The 18548-nt window shown below is 42.3% G+C and overlaps 1 pseudogene; it reads right to left on the bottom strand.

Annotated features, from left to right (window-relative positions):
• Positions 1-2568: 2568 nt before the first annotated feature.
• Positions 2569-2668, bottom strand: LOC121498340 (annotated as a pseudogene).
• Positions 2669-18548: the final 15880 nt, after the last annotated feature.

The following is an 18548-nucleotide window of genomic DNA, read 5'->3' as shown; positions in this document are numbered from 1 at the left end:
CTGACCTGATACAAGAAGTTCCTTCTTAGCCAGCTCTTCCTAGTAATTGACTTTCAGGGGAGGATAAGCGAGAAGTGATTAAAAGCACAAGCTTTGGAATCAGGCAGATTTGAGCATGCCCCTCAGCTTTGTCCTGGTCATACAACTGTGGAGAAGTTCTTTGATCTCTGTGAGCTGCAATTTAAAGATCTATGAAATGGGAATAATGACGTATATCTTAGTTGACTTATGTAAAGATTACAAGGATGTAACACAAGGAAAATACTTCACACTCATCTTGTATACAGTTGAATGCTAAGTAAAATCACCATTATTATTGCTTCCAGGCTTTAATTTGTTGATGTTTTGTTTATTACTAATTTATTAATCTGTTAATGATTTAACCGGAATGATATATCTTGTGGAACAAACCCAGACATTTCCTTTCCCTGTCAATGACAGTGACAAAGTAGCTTTGCCAGCACATACCTCCACTTGATGTGCTCATTATCCATCAGCCAGATGTGGGTTATTACTATAAATACACAGAAATCTTAGAGACTGAGTATTCACTGTATATCAGTATTTAGAGTTATTAATTGTGATTAATCTCCTCTGTAACCAGGGAGCGCTTGTTTATAACTTTGTGTATAAAATAATATGTTTCAATCTTAGAGTTGGATTCCAAGTTCCCAGTACAGATAATAGAAAGTTCATTTTAACCCATCTCGGACCCTAATTCACTTCTTTTCAAGTGTGTAGGAATCTGATGTGTTCGGTGGATTCTGGTGATAGATCGAATAGTCCTGCCCCATCTACTCCCATGTTGGTGTTAAGAGAGCTTGGCTGCCAGGTAGCTGATGCTCTTGCCTGTGCTGCCAAACAAAGCAAAGTAAGCTACAAGTGAGGCTGTGGTGAGGTGGGTGTCTGGTCTCACTGATTATCTACCAGAAAACACTTTCATTCAAACTGGGTGGAGCTTCATGTCTATGCTCTTTTGTGACTTCATTCAAGATTTCCATGTGGCATAAGGTTGGTAGTGCCTGCCTCTCCATTTGGTTAGCTGCACTGTGTCTTGTGGAAGGTATTTTTAAAAAGCCCCTCATGTGGGTTTGAGAACTCTTTCCAGTTGCAAAGAATATGTTTATGTTGGTTGAATACAAAATTCTTGGGTCATGACCTTTCCCCAGATGGACTGGGCTTCTTTGTCATCTGGTGGTTAATGTTGCAGAGCCATTGAAGACCACACTAGTTTTTATTCCATAGTTGGTAAATATTTTTCCTGCTTGGATGCTTGTAGGGTTTTTATCTTTTTTTCTTTTTCTTTCTCTCTCTCTCTTTTTTTATTCATGAGAGACACAGAGAGGCAGAGACATAGGCAGAGGGAAAGGAGGCTCCCTATGGGGAACCTGATGCAGGACTCAATCCCAGGACCCCGGGATCACAACCTGAGCCGAGGCAGATGCTCAACCACTGAGCCACCCAGGTGCCCCTAGGATTTTTTTCTTAATCTACTGAGCTGGAGGTTTTAATAATTCCCTCCAATTCCATAACCCCTTCCTAGAGAACTTGCTATTGATGGAACAGCTCTAATCCCAGTTATGGCCCTGCCTTTTTGGCTATAGCTAATTGAGCTGTGGAGGGACAACCGTCCAAAGCTGGACCATCAGTAATTTTCTTCAGAAACTTGTAAATGGGGAGCAGAGACTGAGTTTTTTTTAGCTGTAGGAATTTAAGCTCAAAGGTATGCAGACTCAAATGCTGATATTTCATTTAGAAAGTCATTTTGAGTGATTTATAAGCAAACAGGGAAGTCAGTTCTTTGAGACATGTGGATGAAGCAGTCATGGAGTGAAGTTGAATTGTGGGGTTGGGGGTAGGGAGAAAAACTCAACACAATGGTTATTTTTTCCAGGAAGCCCAGCAATACTGCCATCCACTGACCTCTGTGAGATCCTTCTATACCCTCCCCACAGATGCACAGTTAACCTGCCTACAGAAGGTCTAGTTCCTGTCAACACATTGACTGAGGCATTATTATATTCCCCCCCTTTTTTTTCAAGAGGATATCTAATAATGGATTTATATTAACTGATTTTGTTTGGAGGTTTCTTTTGATCTACACACTTGGGAAAGCTATTTAAGTTATTACTTCTATCTCAAATATTCTGGTTTCTTTCTCAGAAACCACTGCAATTTTTAGGTTAAGACACTGTCTTATTTATCATATATCTCTCTCCTTTTTAACTTTTCTCTGCATTCTGGGAGATTATTTGAATTTTCTTCTGCTTACCATTTTAAATTATTTTCTGAGAGGTTTCCTTTCTAAAAAAAATTCTCTTTCTCCTGTCCTGCTGACTTGGGGGTGGTGTGGTTCTTTCCCTTGTTTTTTATTCTAGAACAGTAGCTATCTAGAGTGAAGAGTGCCCTTGGCTATATTTACTGTCCACTTGACAGGTAGTGTTTCCTAAGATATATAGCTGAAGGGCCACTTAAAATGTCCTAGCTGATTTTCCAGTGTCCAGAATGCACTTACTTGTTTATCTATCTGTTTGTTTGTTGGAGTACAATTCACATAGCCTCACATTTAAAAGTATGCTTCAGGAATTTGCATGTCATCTTTGTGCAGGTGATGTTAATCTTCTCTGTATTGTTTTTTGAAGTGAGAATGGCACATAATTAGTGTGACTTCGATGAGCTTAGGTGAAGTGATACTCTATCCACTGCCTAGTTCTCTGAAAACCTAAATTGGAGAGGATCATGCGTGCAGGACCTTCTTTATACTCTCTTTGGTCTGTCCAAGGGACCATTCCCTTCACACCAAGGCTGATCAGCAGACAACCAAAGAACAATGTCTACTTGTCACCGCATTGTTTCTTGGAGTGAGTTAATAAAATGGCACAACAGGAGGCAACTCTTTTGCTTCCTAGACAGGAGCAGAAGCTCAGCTGGAGTTCCTAACTGAGCCTGAGAAACACCAGGTGCAAGATTTTGGCCACTGTTGGTAGATATGCCACCTCCACAGAGAGATACCATCACCTCTTCATAGAGTGTCCAATGATTGCAACTAGAATAACTGCATAAGAAAGCAAATGGTGAGATTTGGAGGATGCCTCCAATTCCTGTGAAGCACTGGGAATGTTAATGGGAGCTGTCTGCATGGTTATTAAACTTCTAGAAATTACCTCACAGACTGTGGAAATTCCAAGGTCTTGATAATTATTAACTATCTATCCCAAATGGCTAGCAAAATTCTGAGAGAAGACTGAGAAGCCATTCAGCGTCAGGAAATTGAATCAGAGTTAAAGATTAAGGGATCCCTGGGTGGCGCAGCGGTTTGGCGCCTGCCTTTGGCCCAGGGCGTGATCCTGGAGACCCGGTATCGAATCCCACGTCAGGCTCCCCGTGCATGGAGCCTGCTTCTCCCTCTGCCTGTGTCTCTGCCTCTCTCTCTCTCTCTCTCTGTGTGACTATCATAAATAAATAAAAATTAAAAAAAAAAAAGAATTTAAAAAAAAAGAGTTAAAGATTAAGCCTACTTTCTATTGAGGAACAGTTAGAGAAGTTGCCCAAGGGTCTCAGCAGCCTTGGAAATTGTCTCTAAAATGTATCTGCTATGGAGAACACTGCTTTGGGTTCAATGCCAATTAGGGTACCCGTCCAAGTGATACATGAATGACTTAAATTCGCTAGACAGAGCTTCGGTTTCTTGTTAAGTCATAGAAAAATCTATGATGTAGCTTTTCTTGCTTTCATAAAATGGGAAGAGGATCAATGGATTAGTGTCAAAGTTACACTGATAACTTGCATTAGTGTTGCAACAGTGTTGATTTTCTTTCCCCCCAAAGAATAAGATGAAATAGCTTCTGCTGGCCTGGTTTTCATGACTTAAGACTAAAATTAGAGTAAAGCGCTTCTGAAAAGTTAAGATCAGATCTGTGGAAAACAAAATATCCTGACCCATTTAAATCGTCATCATTGCCCTGGTTACCTCTTTGGCCTTGTGAAGTGTAGGATGTCAAGCAAGTTATACATAAATTGAAAGTGTTTAGTACAAAATGGGTGGCGGTGTTGCAATATATTGCATGACCTCAGGTATGCATGTTCATTTAGTTAAAAATTCTATTGTGCATCTATTATGTGCCAGACATAGCATGTGTTCAGCACTGTTGGTAGGGGAGGAATGCCATCAGGGAACAAGTTGAAGTATCCGCTCTCCTGAAACTTACATGTAATAATACAAGAACAAAGGGCTCATGTAATATTAAATCTCGTCATGGCCATAATGGGATGGTGGAGACAGCCCTGGGTGGTAAAGAAAGAAACCTATGTTTTAAGCCTGACTGTGCCACCACAATAGCTATGTGTCCTCTGAAAGTCACTGGTACTTTCCTTCCTAAAGTTCTATAACCTTGTGTAGGGCAGCACTAGCATCTGATGGTCTGAGGCTCTGAAATTGATTCTTCTGTCCAATAGATGTTCCATAAATGCTTTTTGAGTGAATAGACCTCATATTCTCTTGAATTTCTACCATTCTGTTTAATGATTATGGTATTACAGATTACTTTTGTCACCGAGAGTCAAGCTTTGTGTCTTGCATTTGCCAGTTTTTAGACAAACCTTGTAAAAAAGGAATGCAGGAGAGATGTCCCTCCTTCCCCTCCGCCTCTGTTCAAATGCTAAAGAAGCAAATGGTTCATTCAGCCTGGCCTGGACACTCCTTGACCTGGTATTCCCCTGGCTCTTGTATTTGTGTCTCCATCCAAGATGACCTTGACTGGTCATCCAGTGTCCGTCTGCTTGGCACTCTGATCCCAGAAGTGCAGGTTACCTCCCTGAGACACAGGGCCCTCTAAACCATGGGAGGATCCATCTAACTGGCAGCAAGATGAAAGATGTAGAGGATAGGTAGGTCCTGAGCCAACAAAGGGATTTCCATTGCATTCCCATTGCTTCTGACTCCTCTGCTGGCTGAACTGACCCCCAGAATACAGGGAGAGTGTCTGTCTTGTACATCTCTGCCTATTTGCTGAATAAATGAATGAATATATTCAGACTCTGTCTTTGTCAGTTCAGGCTGCTATAACAAATTATCACAGACGGGGTGGTTTAAATAACAGACTTTTATTTCTCATGGTTCTGGAGCCTGGAGGTCCAAGATGTAGGTGCTAGCAGATCTGGTGTCTGGTGGAGGGCTCACTTCCTGATTTAGAGTCTGCTGATTTCTTGCTCTATCCTCACTTAATGGAAAGAAAGAAAGAGGAAGCAAACTCTCTCATTATTACTTTTTTAAAGGTATTAATCATTTTATGAGGGCTCCACCTTCATGATCTAGTTCTCTCTCAAAGGCTTTACTCCCTAATGGTATCACACAGTGGGGTGTGTGTGTGTAAGTGAGGATTTCAACATATGAATTTTGAGGAGACACAAACATTTAGTCAATAGCAGGCTCAGTGTCTTTTTCTGGGATCCCTGCTTCCTTTTCTAACATTTTCCCACAAATTGTTTATTATAACCTTTGGGTTTGTGATCATCATCATCTCAAATTTTGGTATAATTTCAATATCTACATCTACGTCTGTATTTAGAACCAGATGAAACTCTGGTTCAACTCTATCCAACTAATATGAGCATATTGCAGTTATTACCTAAATAAGTAATTAAAGGAAACCTTTGAAGCTTGAGTATGGATGAGAAATTATTAGAGATCAGAAAATTATTATTTTTTTTAAATTTTTTTAATTTTTTATTTATTTATGATAGTCACAGAGAGAGAGAGAGGCAGAGACACAGGCGGAGGGAGAAGCAGGCTCCATGCACCGGGAGCCTGATGTGGGATTCGATCCCGGGTCTCCAGGATCGTGCCCTGGGCCAAAGGCAGGCGCCAAACCGCTGCGCCACCCAGGGATCCCGAGATCAGAAAATTATTAATAATTTTAAGAGTGGTAATAACACTGTGATTCTGTAGGAAGAAACAGATTTTTAGGAGATACATGATTGTTATTTAAGGGTAAAGGATACAATATCATTTATTTTCCAATGGCTTGCAATATCTATTTATTATCTATCGTCTATCTATCTATCTATCTATCTATCTATCTATCTATCTATCATCTATCTATCATCTATCTAAAACAAATATGACAGGGGTGTCTACATGGCTCCATCAGTGAAGCATCTGCCTTTGGCTCAGGTCATGTCCTAGGGTCCTGGGATTGAGCCCCACATTGGCTCCCTGCTGAGCGGAGAGCCTACTTCTCCTTCTCTTGCTTGCTGCTCCCCTCACTCATGCTCTCTCTCTGTCAAATAAATAAAATCTTAAAAAACCCCAAATATGGCAAAAAGTTATCATTTTGGATTCTTTATGGCACATCTATGTGTGATCATCACTCTGTTCTTCCATATGTTTGAGGATTTTTAATAAAAGCATTGGAAAAACAGTAGAGCAGATGTTTGTGATCTCAGGCATCAATGTGACCCCAAAGGGTCACCTGTTTCAGGCTTGCATCCCACCAGAATTGCGCATGAACCGTAAGTGTTGAGGAATAATCTCTCCTTCAGGAGAGCATTCCTGTGTCTTCTTTGGCAACCTATTCTATATTTTCATAATCTTCACTGCCAAAAAGGTCTCTTATGTCTATTCCAAATGGTAAGTGAAATCATTGAGGCTTCGGGCTATTTTGGTATCTTCTGATTTCAAAACTTAGTTGGAAGTTTGGAGCAGGTACTAGATTGTTTTACTTTTCCTCAAGATTCGAATTCCCATAGGCATCATGGAATGGCTGGTAAGACAAGCTTCTCTCCAATGTGGTCTGGTTTATTGGAAGGTCCAAGAGGAGACAGAATGCCGTTATGATGCTGGGCTGCCTGTGCGTGTGTCCTGCGCCCTGGCTTCATGCTCTGCTCGAAAGGGAGGTTTTCCTTCCCTGACCCTCCTATCTGACATAGCACCCCATTACTCTTCTCTCTGTTTCCTGATTTACTTAAAAAAAAAACAGCTAAAAATTGTTGCCTCACGTTATATTACACATTTGTTATTTATTAACTCTTGCCTATCTTGTCCACGAGAAGGTGCACTCTGTGAGGGCCGAGCCTTAGTCTGTGCTGGATTCCCCAACTTAAATGTGCCTCCCGATCTCCTGGGGGGCTTGCTAAAAAACCAGATTGTTAGCCACCCTCCTTGAGTTTGTGATAGGTCTGAGGTGGAACCTAAAAGTTTGTATTCTTCTTTTTTTTTTTTTTTTAAGATTTTATTTATTTATTTGAGAGAGAGTATAGGGAGAAGGAGCAGAGGGAAAAGCAGACTCCCCACTGAGTGAGGAGCCCAATATGGAGCTTGATCCCAGGATCCTGAGATCATACCTGAGCCTAAGGCAACTGCTTAACCTACTGAGCCACCCAGGTGCTCAGGAATTTGTATTTCTAAGAATTTGTATTTCTAATTTGTATTTCTAGGAATTTGTATTTCTAAGAATTTCCCAGCTGATGTTGGTGCTCCTGGTCCCAACACCAGATTTTGAGGACCACAGTTTTATTATTCACCAATGTATCCCAGGTTGTAGTATAGTAAATGCTCCATAAATACTTGCTGAATGGATGAATGAGAGAATGAATAAAGCTGACTTGCTGATATGATCACTGGACTCTGGAAATGGGAGAACTTTGAAAACCAGATAGCAAGCAGCTGAGGAAGCCAGTGTGGTCCCCATGCTGGAGGCCACTGACTTGGGACCCATACCCAGGCATGCTTTGCTTGAAAGAGTTTGAACACCACAAATTATTGTTTTAAATCATTGTTACCAAGCCTTGATGGAGAATTTAGGGATGTTTAGGAACATTTTAAACTTCTGAAGATGATGTCTTGGAGGATGAACTCTATTTAATTTCCTCTAATGCCCTAATTGGAAAGAGAATATGGAAGTAGACGATCCAGTGGTCTGAATTTGTAGGGCATTTCTTCTTTTTTTTTGGCTTATTTTCCTAGGATGCTTTTCCTTTGTTAGGGATATTTCCTTCTAGTCAGTTTCTTTCAAAGGGAGCTACCGTTATTAGAGATGCTTCATTTGGAGTTGCATGCTTACTTGGGTGACCACCAAGACGCTGTTCTCCAGTTGTATCTGATCTTCAGAATCTCACAGAAGCAGAATAGCTTTGGTTAAGCGCCTCGAATACTTTTCCTCAAGCTACATGTGATTATTTTCTACTGATATAAATAAAACATCCTGTTGGCCATGTAGAAAACTAGGTTAGTGAACTCAGTGCTGGAGAATAAGAAAAGAATAGTCTTAGGTATTATTATTAGCAGTGTGTTATGTCTGAGTAAAACAGTGGTTTCCAAATGATACAAATGATCTCATCTTTCTTGGAATTATTCTGTAATGGACAGTTTGGTGTTCAAGGAACTTCATTGGGCAATTTGTGTCAACAGATGTACATTTGTTGGTCAAGATTGTGTACACATGCCCTATAGTGAAGATAAGTTCTAGTCTGAAAATGTACATGTGCGCGTATGTATACACACACACACACACACGCATGCACACAGTCGCCAACTAGATATATGGATGTGCTCCTTGGAATCTGAGCTGAAAGAAGGAGCACTGCCCTGGGTGTGCTCAGTGGGTTGGGGGAGTGGAGGTCTGGTATGTTTTCAAAGTTCTGTTTTGGTGTCAGATTGAGTGGAGATAGAGCATCCATTAATTTAGCAGAGCATCTGGGATCTTTAAAGCCAGAAAGAGCCCTACAATTTATCAATCTTAATTTGCTCACACTGCAGTTAGAGAAGACCTCTAGGAAACTCTGACAGGACACAGATGTTCCCCATTCGGCTGCTATCACACACACCAGCAAAGCCGCATAGCTCCACCCCGACTTCCTCAGCCCCTGTAAGCCTGGTCCCTTGCATTTTATGCTTGCTGTGTTAGTGCCTACACAGTATTGAGTAACAGAAACACACAAAGTCTGTTTGGTATCCTGTAGGCAGCCCTCCTTGCACAGGAAGCTACCCTATTTTAAGTTGTTGGCACTGGGGGCCAGGGTGAAACTTTCAATCTAATATATGTTTGTGTTCTTAATAGCAGATGGAGAGGATGTTCAGGTTCTCAGAAATGCTCTCCTGCATCAGCCATGTTGCAGGCTAGTAGAAGATTATGATTGTTCCTTCTTTATTTTAAATTCCTTGAAGGCAGGAATCCGATCTTACAAATCTTTTGTCTTCCTGTAGTTTCTTCTGTAATGCCTTATATGGCAACGCTCAAATAGAATGTATGGCTGAATGGGATCATTAGACTCTCACTGGTGTAGTCTGTTTCATACATTCATCTTCTTTTGAATTTCTTCTTGGAAATGGGATTGTTAGTCCCATAGGATTAGAAGTTAACCAACCAATTAACCAATTAACACATTTCTCCATTTATTAGATTGTTGATTTCCTGTGATATACTCTGTCCTGGACCAGGCTCTGGGCATACAGAAGAGGATGAGACAGAGAGAGATGATGGTTGAGACAGTGAAGTGAACTATTATGGCATATAGAGTGATAAATGCTATGGAGACAGGGCAGAGGGATGTCCTGGGTGTTATGAACGTGGATCACCCCATTTGTTATTCTAGTCCAGGGGTCAGGGAGGAGGAAACAATACTTATTTTGATCCCTAAAGCATGACGAGGTAAAGGTGAGGGTGAATGGTAGCCCACATGATATTTTGTTGTTGCTGTGGTTGCTTTGATGGCAGGGAGAGGGAGAGTAACTTCCCTATGCCTTCCTGGTGGGGAACCTACACATGAAAAGAAGAGGTGACTTCCTGATGTGATACAGAGGCACGAAAGTCTTGGCAGTTGCAGTGTTCTTTTAAATTTAGCCATTGTATTTCAGAGGCCCTCAGTAAAAATGCAATTGCTTCCAGGGAGAGGTAATAAAAAAGTCATTATCCATAAATGAATTAAATGATCTCTTCATGTTTTCTAGTGCTCTCTCTGGGCTCTGAGGGAATGAGCAATGTGACTATTGACTTTTGAAGGGAAGAGGTGAGGTTCAGAAGAAGGAAGAAAAACCAGAGATGGTAATATCTTGAGGTTCCCCAACTGGGTTTTGGGGAACAATGTTTCAACCTCACTATGGTTTTACTTTTGCTCCTTTTAGAAGGTTGCATGACCAAATAACTTGGAAAACACATGCTTAAGAAGAGTGAAAGTTTATAAAAGACTTTTCAGAGCCTGCATGATGCCAAGACACATGGAGAGCCTTAAACATTTCCTAAATGTCTTTGACCATGGAACCCCCTTGATGGGAAATTTTGGGGGGGTTAATGTTCTAGGCAGCACACTTTGGAAAATTCTGGTTTGGCATATGGATTAGTTGAAAGGAAAGACAATTCTAGGAGGGGCCTCATTGTGTCACTATAATGGCCAAAGTATTACATGGTGAGTGGTTTTGAGTTGACTTGTTTTTACCAAGGATCAGCCCGATTTCTTGCATGAATATCTTGTTTGTGCCTGACTTACTAGAGAGTTTGGAAAATTTTGGTTCTGTAAACAGTCTCCCCTTATTTGTTTATTTATCTTTGTTTTTGAGATTAAAGTTTTGTACTGTGCTCTCTAAAATGAGGCAGAGCCATAGTCTGAGCTCTTATGCACTTGCTTTCCAGCAAAATGCGCAAACTTTGTCTATAAATGTCCTATGCAATCCATCTTGTCCACTTGACCTCTTTTATCTTGCTTAGTTTATCAGTTCATCTTGGAAACACACACTTTCACCAGGCTGACCGTGACTATTTATATACATTTGGAAGACATTCCACTGGAAATTACTCTCAAAATGTCCTGTTCAGTAGAGCAGGGAAGTGGTAATAGGACCTTACAGTTTCATCACTGTTTTCCTTAAGCTAGTTTCCTGCAGTGTTATCAGCCAGTTAAGGATTAAGAAAATCTCCCGCAGGCATTCCAAAACTTCCTTCCAACTCTTTTGGTTTCTGGAGCAAGAAACACTTAAGCGATTTCTTTCCTAAAAGCTGAGGAGGCAAAATCTAAGAGAGGAAAGAGGGGAGAGCTATTTGTTTTCTTTATTTCAACTATTTAAATGTCTATCATGTACAAGAGCCTCTGCTTTGTACTGCAAAACACATGGAAAAGGGTATGATGTGGCCATGTGGTCCTTGCCTTCAGGAGACCAACAAGCAAGGAAGACAGGGTATCTGCCTGACTGAAGAACTATCAGGCAGATAGAGGCCAACACAAAATGTTGACACTCTAAGTGGGATGGAGGAAGAGTATTCTGTGACTTCATGAGACAAGAGGTAGCGTTGGAGACAGGTTTTGAACTATGGGATTTCAATGTGAAGGCACCTGGGGATGATATTTCATGGGAGGGGAGGCTGAGAGCAAAGATGTGAACAGAGGTGTGTCCAAGAAGCAAGAGCAATTGTTTGTATATTAACACTTGCTCATCCTGGAGTGTCAAGGTGACAGCAGGAGTCACTGCGGACTGTGCCTCCCACTCCTTTCACTCAACAAGTCCCCAAGTCTTGTGGCTTTTCTCTCTCAAATCCCCCACTGCTCCATGCCTGCTTCACTTTTCCTCATCCATCGTCTTGCAACAGATGTCTACCTGCTTGTCTTCTTTCTTCCTGGGAGGCCTCTGATCCGCTCTCCACACTGCCACCAGAGCAAACCTGGGGAAGGCGAATGTACCCCTTCCACATGCCTTCTACACACCTTCCACGGTGGCCATCAGGAGAGAGCCCATATCCCCCACCCTGGCCTGGGTTCCACAGTCAGAGGAACCTTGGCTCAAATGCCCACTCTATCTTTCCAAGTTATGTGAGCAGCCCTGTCCACCTGAGCTGTGTAACCAAACCTCAGTGTGTCATCCATGAAGTGGGGATCACGAGTGGCCTTCATTGGCGTTTTTGGTTTGTTACTGACTCCCCTCCTCCACTTTCCTTGCCCCAGCCCCGGGGCCCTGCTTATGTCCCCAGGTGCGTAGTTTCTCTTACCTCTATCCTCCCATCCCCTTTATTCTTCCTTCCACCTGTCTTCCAAAACTCATCTCCAGCAACCCCTCCTCTAGGAAATCTGCCCAGTGTCCTCTCCTCTCTGCTCTCTAGCCCCTGGGACCTGCCTTAGGTCCCTTGGCCGCATTCCCATCCCCACAGGACTGACCACACAGTGTGTGTGCCTCCACTTCCCATACCTGAGGGACTGTTTCTCCAGGATAGATTCCCAGAAGTGGAGTTGCCAGTCAAATGATACACGTATTTTGAAGTTGGGTACCTAGGGCCAGACTGTGTTCTCGAAAGGGTATCAGTTTCCATTCCCACAAGCAGTGGATAAAAGGGCCTTATTTCCCTTGGCTACTGCCTAGCCAACCCTGGGTAGGATCACTCTTTTCAGTGTTTGCCAATCTGATAGGTGAAATTGGATATATCATTGTTGTTTAATGCGACTTTCTTTGATCTCTACCAGCATTTTGTGGTATCTCTTTCTAACTTTTGTAAATGACCTCTTTGTTTTGTGCCCCCCCCCTTTTTTGTGGATAATCCCTCTTTCCCTTATTGATTTGTAAGATGCCTTTGTATATTCACCTTTAAAGTGTTGCATGGTAAAGATGCATTTATTTACCTATAAACGTATGCCATATGTCTGTTTTTTTTAACCATAGAAAAGTTTAAACCTATCAATCTTTTCCCTGGATAGTTTATGAGATCTTTTTCTTTTTTAAAAAAATTTGAACCTTAACCTATTCAGAACTTATTTGGATATGGAATGGAAGATAAGGATCAATCTTCATTTTCCCTCCCAACTGGTAGTCCATTATTTTTTTTTAAAGATTTTATTTATTTATTCATGAGAAACACAGAGTGAGAGGCAAAGACATAGGCAGAGGGAGAAGCAGGCTCCCTGTGGGGAACCTGATGTGGGACTTGATCCCGGGATCCTGGAATCATGACCTGAGCTAAAGGTAGATGCTCAACCACTGAACCCCCTAGGTGTCCCAGTAGTCCATTATTTCAACAGTATTTGGTAATAGTCTTTTCTCTGTGAATCGCTAATTTGAAATATTTGTACCATGTAATACATTTGTGAGTGTGTGTGTTTACATCTAGTCTCCAGACTCTTCATTCTTTTCCATTGATTTGCCTTTCCTGTGTGAGCTCTGTGATATTTTTAATTAATGTGGCATGATAGTATGTTTTGATATTGGCAAATCACCCCTCAACAATCTTGTTTTCAGTAATTTTCCCTTGGCCCTGACCTTGTGACCCTGGAAGGAGGAAAAGGATCATAACCACCTGCAGTCCTAGGAGGTGCCTGGGATGCTGGTGACCCAAGCAGATCTGAGTGCCCTGGAGAGGTGGGTTCTTTTAGAAACCCTCCAGCTTGGGGGAATGGTCTCAGATTTGAGGGTGCCTGCAGAGCCTCTGGGTTTCCATGCTGGCTCAGACCTCTAGCAGCACCTGTGCACTGTGGACTATAACAGTGGGGAGTGGGTTCTAGAAATCAGGTATGTATCTTCTCGACACTGATGATAGTGGAGGGCAAGGATTAGGGTCAGGGAGGGCCAGGAAAAAAAATGACACACAATTTTGGGCACCTGGGTGGCTCAGTGGTTGAACAATTTGAGCCTTTGGGTCAGGGTCCTGGGATCTGGTCTTGCATCTCCCTCTGCCTGTGTCTCTGTTGCTCTCTCATGAGTACTTATTCTCATGAGTAAATAAATAAAATCTTAAAAAAAAGTGACACGATTTTGAACTCTGTTGTCATACTCATTCATGCTCAGTACCCATGTGATCTCTGTAAGAGGAAGGTTTCCACATTCTTAAAATTGGGATAATGAAGCTGATCTATTACTCTTAAAAGAAGAATGTGAGAAATGAAGGATTGCAAGCATGAATATTGGGGGCTAGAACACTGTGTGAAATGTTCATCCACAGAAGGAATGAGATGTGGTTTATTCATACCATGAAATACTTTTCAATATTTTTAGGGCCAAGAGGAGAGAGATTTTACCTTTGATCCTGACAGGCACCCCATGCCTGTCCTCTCTTGAAGTTAGAGCACTTGGATTTACCATGCCTTCATTCATATATTCATGCTGCTAGCAACAGAAACTGTCTAGCTCTCTTAACTCAATCCAGTCCCACAAAATACCAAGTGCCAGAAACAGATCAGGATAGGCAGCAAGCAAGGTTTGTATTAAGCCTGTGGAGAAGTGCTGCTAGAGAACCGTTATATGAGGTGGGGACATAGTTACACAGGTCAAATTCCACTGAAGCAAGGCTGGGGTTAAGCCTTCTGTGGTCTGTGCTTTCTTAGAGACCAGTGGCTTTCCTTTTAAGTAGGTTATCCCCTAAGGGTGTAATGACCTTTTGTTATTGTGCATTTTTGTAGTGACTAGATTTAACCTATAAATAGAAATTGCATGCATCTGTTCTTCTGGGAATTTGGAGCAAACCAGCCCTAACTCAGCTTTCGGAAGTGACTTGTCAGATTATGGATAAGGGATAGTTTCTCCTTTGTAAGAAAATGTCACATTTCTGAGTGGTGGTGTCATCAGCCAATGTGCAATATGTAGAATTCTCTAAAACACTGCTGGAGTGTCAAGATGTCTTTAGGCACCTTATTTCTGGTCTGAGTTTACAAAATGAAACCCAGACTTTCTTTCTAGAGATGTAAACGGAACTACTCCCGTGTAGAAGCATGGCCAGGATTCGTACAAATGAGTATTTCATTAGCTTCCAATTGTGTTTTATTATTTTCAGTGTCTGCTTTCTTGAATACAGTCAGTTGAGGGATGGAGTCAGGGATGGGAAAAGTGCTGCTTTCAGCTCCGCTCCCCTAGCATAGGGGAGCTTGCATGATGGTCAGTGGTCCAAAAAACAAATCTTCCCAAATCCAGACTTGACTGAATGTGCAATGAGCGTGTCAATGTACGTCTGGTGTTTTTTGTTTTGTTTTCCACTGGCACCTTGTCTTTATAGCATTTCCCAGGAAATAATGAGTACCCCTTAATGGTGACCACAGACATTTGCTGAGTGTCACCCCATGCCAGACACAGAGATGGGCTTTGGTGGCCCGGAGGCAAAAGCCGAGTCCCTGACCTAAGAGTTGGTGGCTGAGTGGTTGGAGAAATGAACACACAAGGACCATCTGCAAAGTTGAGAGGAAACAAACTCACAACTAACCTAGATGAGGGATGGGGATGGGGAGTCACAAAAGGCTTTCAAGAATTGGTGATGTCTGACCTGACTCTTGACAGAGAAGTGGAAGAGACCAAGTGAAGGAGGCGATGAGAAAGGTACTCCAGGCAGGGGGAATAGCGTTGCAAAGTCATGGAAGCCTGGGAAGTAGCCCAGGGTGAGGAGTGAGCTGGGCGCTGTGGGAGAGGGGGTGTGTGGGAGGAAACGGGCAACACTGGTACTGTGAAGAGTCTCATGTCCATTGTCTGGAGGGTGAGAGGTGGACAAATGAGTCAGGGTGGCAGTCAGGCAGCATGCAATCAGACCAATACTTTGGAATGATCTCTCTGGGGAAAGGGTGGGCAAAGGATGGAAAGAGGTTGAAGGTATTGAAAGCAATCAGCAAGTTGTTAGCGATGAATGTGGTGAATGAAGCAGGCCTGGGCTAGAGCAGTGACACAAAGGATGGGTACATTGCTTCTGGCTGAACAGATGGTTTTGATGGTGGGGGTGGAGAGAGAATATTTAGAATAATTCCTTGGATGTTTGGGCAACTGAAAACAGAGCTATTGGCTGAGATAGAGAATGGAGAAGGAGGAGCAGGGGAGGGGATTCCAGAGAGCAGAGGGTGGTATTCAGACAGGATGTGTGGAACCTGAGTGTAAATGTTTTTTGTTTGTTTTTTGTTTGCATTAATGTCTGTAGCTCAGGAATAAACTCGGCCTAGAGACATCCCACCCCTCCCCCTCCAGCCCCTGGTGACCACTATTCCACTATCTACCTCTATGAATATCACTGCTCTAGAAATCTCGTATTAGTGGAATCATAATATTTGTACTTTTGGGACGTTATTATGTCAGAATTTACTTCCTTTTTGAGGCTGAATAGTATTCCATAGTATGGATGGATAAACCACATTTTGTATATCCATTCATCTGTTAATGAGGTTAACAGAGCAGATTGTTTCCATCTTCTGTCTCTTGTGAATAATGCTGCTGTGAACAGGAGTGTGCAAGTACCTATTCAATTCCCTTTTTCAATTTCTCTGGGTATGTGGAATTCTGGATCCTAGGGAGTCCCATGTTTAATTTTTTGAAGAACCTCCATGCTGTTTTCCACAGTGGTCACATCATTTTACATTCCCACCAACAATGCATGAGGGTTCCAATTTCTCCACATCCTCACCATTCTTATTTTCTGTTTTATTATTTGTTCATTTTTTAAAAAGATTTTTATATTTACCTAGAGAGAGAAAATGAGCAGGAGGGACAGAGGCAGAGAATCTCCAGCAGACTTCACACTCAGTGCAGAGCCTGATGTGGGGTTTGATCTCATGACCCTGAGATCATGACCTGAGCCGAAATCAAGATTTGAATGCCTAACCAACTGAGCCACCCAGGGGCCCCTGTTCCTTTGTTTCTTGATAATAGTTTGGCAAGTGTTCTTTTAACTTTTCTCTCTTGGGAGCTGGTGGTAGGGACTGCTGTGTGTTCACCAAACTCCATTTCCCTTTTACCTTGGGGCACATGGCTAAACCACATTTCTAGGCATGCCTTGTCTTTAAGCAGGGCCATGTGGCTGACTTCTGGCCATTCGAGTGTATGTGCTGCTCCCAGGCCTGGCCCATAAAAACTTCCTATATGCAGAACCACAGGATGGAAATAGTGGTACTGATCAAAAGATACCATAGTAGACTGTTACATGAGCAAGAAATAAAATGTTATTGCATTAAGTCACTGAAATTTGGGTATGTTTGTCATAGCAATTACTGTACCTTAGAATAGGGCTACATTATTTTGTTTTTCTCAGCACTACTGCTTCATTTCTTTGGAAGATTAGCTTTCAGGGTGCCTGGGTGACTCAGTGGGTTAAGCATCTGCCTTTGGCTCAGGTCATGATCTCAGGGTCTTAGGATTGAGTCCCACATCCTGCTCCCTGCTTGGTGAGAAACCCGCTTCTCCCTCTCCCGCTCCCCCTGCTTATGCTCACGTTCTCGCTCATTCTCTGTCAAATAAAAAAATAAAATCTAAAAAAAAAAAAGGATTAGCTTTCTTTGCTTCTGAATACATGAGGCAGAAGATGGCCATCCTTAACTTTGCATTAACTTTGCATTAACTTCCAGTCTCTGCCTTCTTCCAGTGGATAATGAGTGGAGATCATTAGGCTCACTGAATTCCAAGTTTGAGTGGTCAGGAGAGAGAATCCAACAGGCCCAACTTGGGGCAGATGGCCTCCCCTGTGCCATCTGCTGCCTCTAAACACCAGCTGTGAGCTGCATTGGCCCATTTGTGACCAAGGGGGTTGTAAGCTTCATGAGCATCTCTATAGGTGTCTGTCACAGTGTGGTTTCTTGAAATGAGGTCAAAGCTTCCCTGATTTAGTATCACTGACTGAGCCAGCACCTCAGTGGTGGAGTAGGGCGGGATGGCTCTGGAAACCCGTGTTTTGGGCAAGCATTCCAGATGATGCACATACCGGTCAGAGGGCTGCTCTACTACGTGACTCTCAGTGGTATTTTAATGCCTGATCTCAACGAAAGTTTATACAAAATTATCTGAGACACATAGTTAAAGATCCTACCATCAAAGTTCTCTAGGAATGGGCCTGCAAAAGCTCTCATTGATTTAAAACTGAAGCCTATTTCTTCATGTTTCATCACAATCTCTTGATATGTTCTCACTTCCCTCTCAGTGATGAACTGAGGGCTTCCTTGGGCAGTGCATGCTCCCATGCTTTTAGGGACCAGGCAAGTGTCATAAATAAAAGCTGCACAAGGGTTTAAGGCCTTTAGAAATGATGGGATCCTGAAAAAAAATGGAGCATGTGTGTCATGTCAAGACTCCCAAGGTCACAACCACGTGAGCCACCCTAGTCAAATGGAAACCACCTCTGGAGGCTGCCCTGGACAAGAGAGGCTGTGAGTTTGGGACCTTCTTCCTTCCAACTCAAACCATTTCTAAATCCTTCACATGACCTCTTTGCTGGGAAGCTTTTCTGCTAATCGTTTTCAGACCCTCCTGTCTTTTGGAAAAAAGAAAAAAAGTAGGGGAAAAAAATAGAAAAAAAAAGTTCATCTGACTTCATGAAAATCATCAGGAGCTGTGTCTCAAGCATCATCATTTCTATTTATATGTGTTAGCAATGTGTTTCCCGAAAACCTTAGTGGTTTAACTGTTGAAATTAGGGGTACCTGGGTGGCTCAGTGGTTGAGTGTCTGCCTTTGGCTCAGGTCGTGATCGCAGGATTCTGGGATCAAGTCCTACATCAGGCTCCCCTCAGGGAGCCTGCTTCTCCCTCTGCCTGTGTCTCTGCCTCTCTGTGTCTTTCATGAATAAATAAATAAAATCTTAAAAAAATATTGGAATTAAGGTAATGTGTAAGCCTGAAGGCACG

This window comes from Vulpes lagopus, chromosome 8, assembly GCF_018345385.1.
Source record: "Vulpes lagopus strain Blue_001 chromosome 8, ASM1834538v1, whole genome shotgun sequence".
Classification (NCBI taxonomy): domain Eukaryota; kingdom Metazoa; phylum Chordata; class Mammalia; order Carnivora; family Canidae; genus Vulpes; species Vulpes lagopus.
This window is presented reverse-complemented; position numbering and strand designations above follow the sequence as displayed.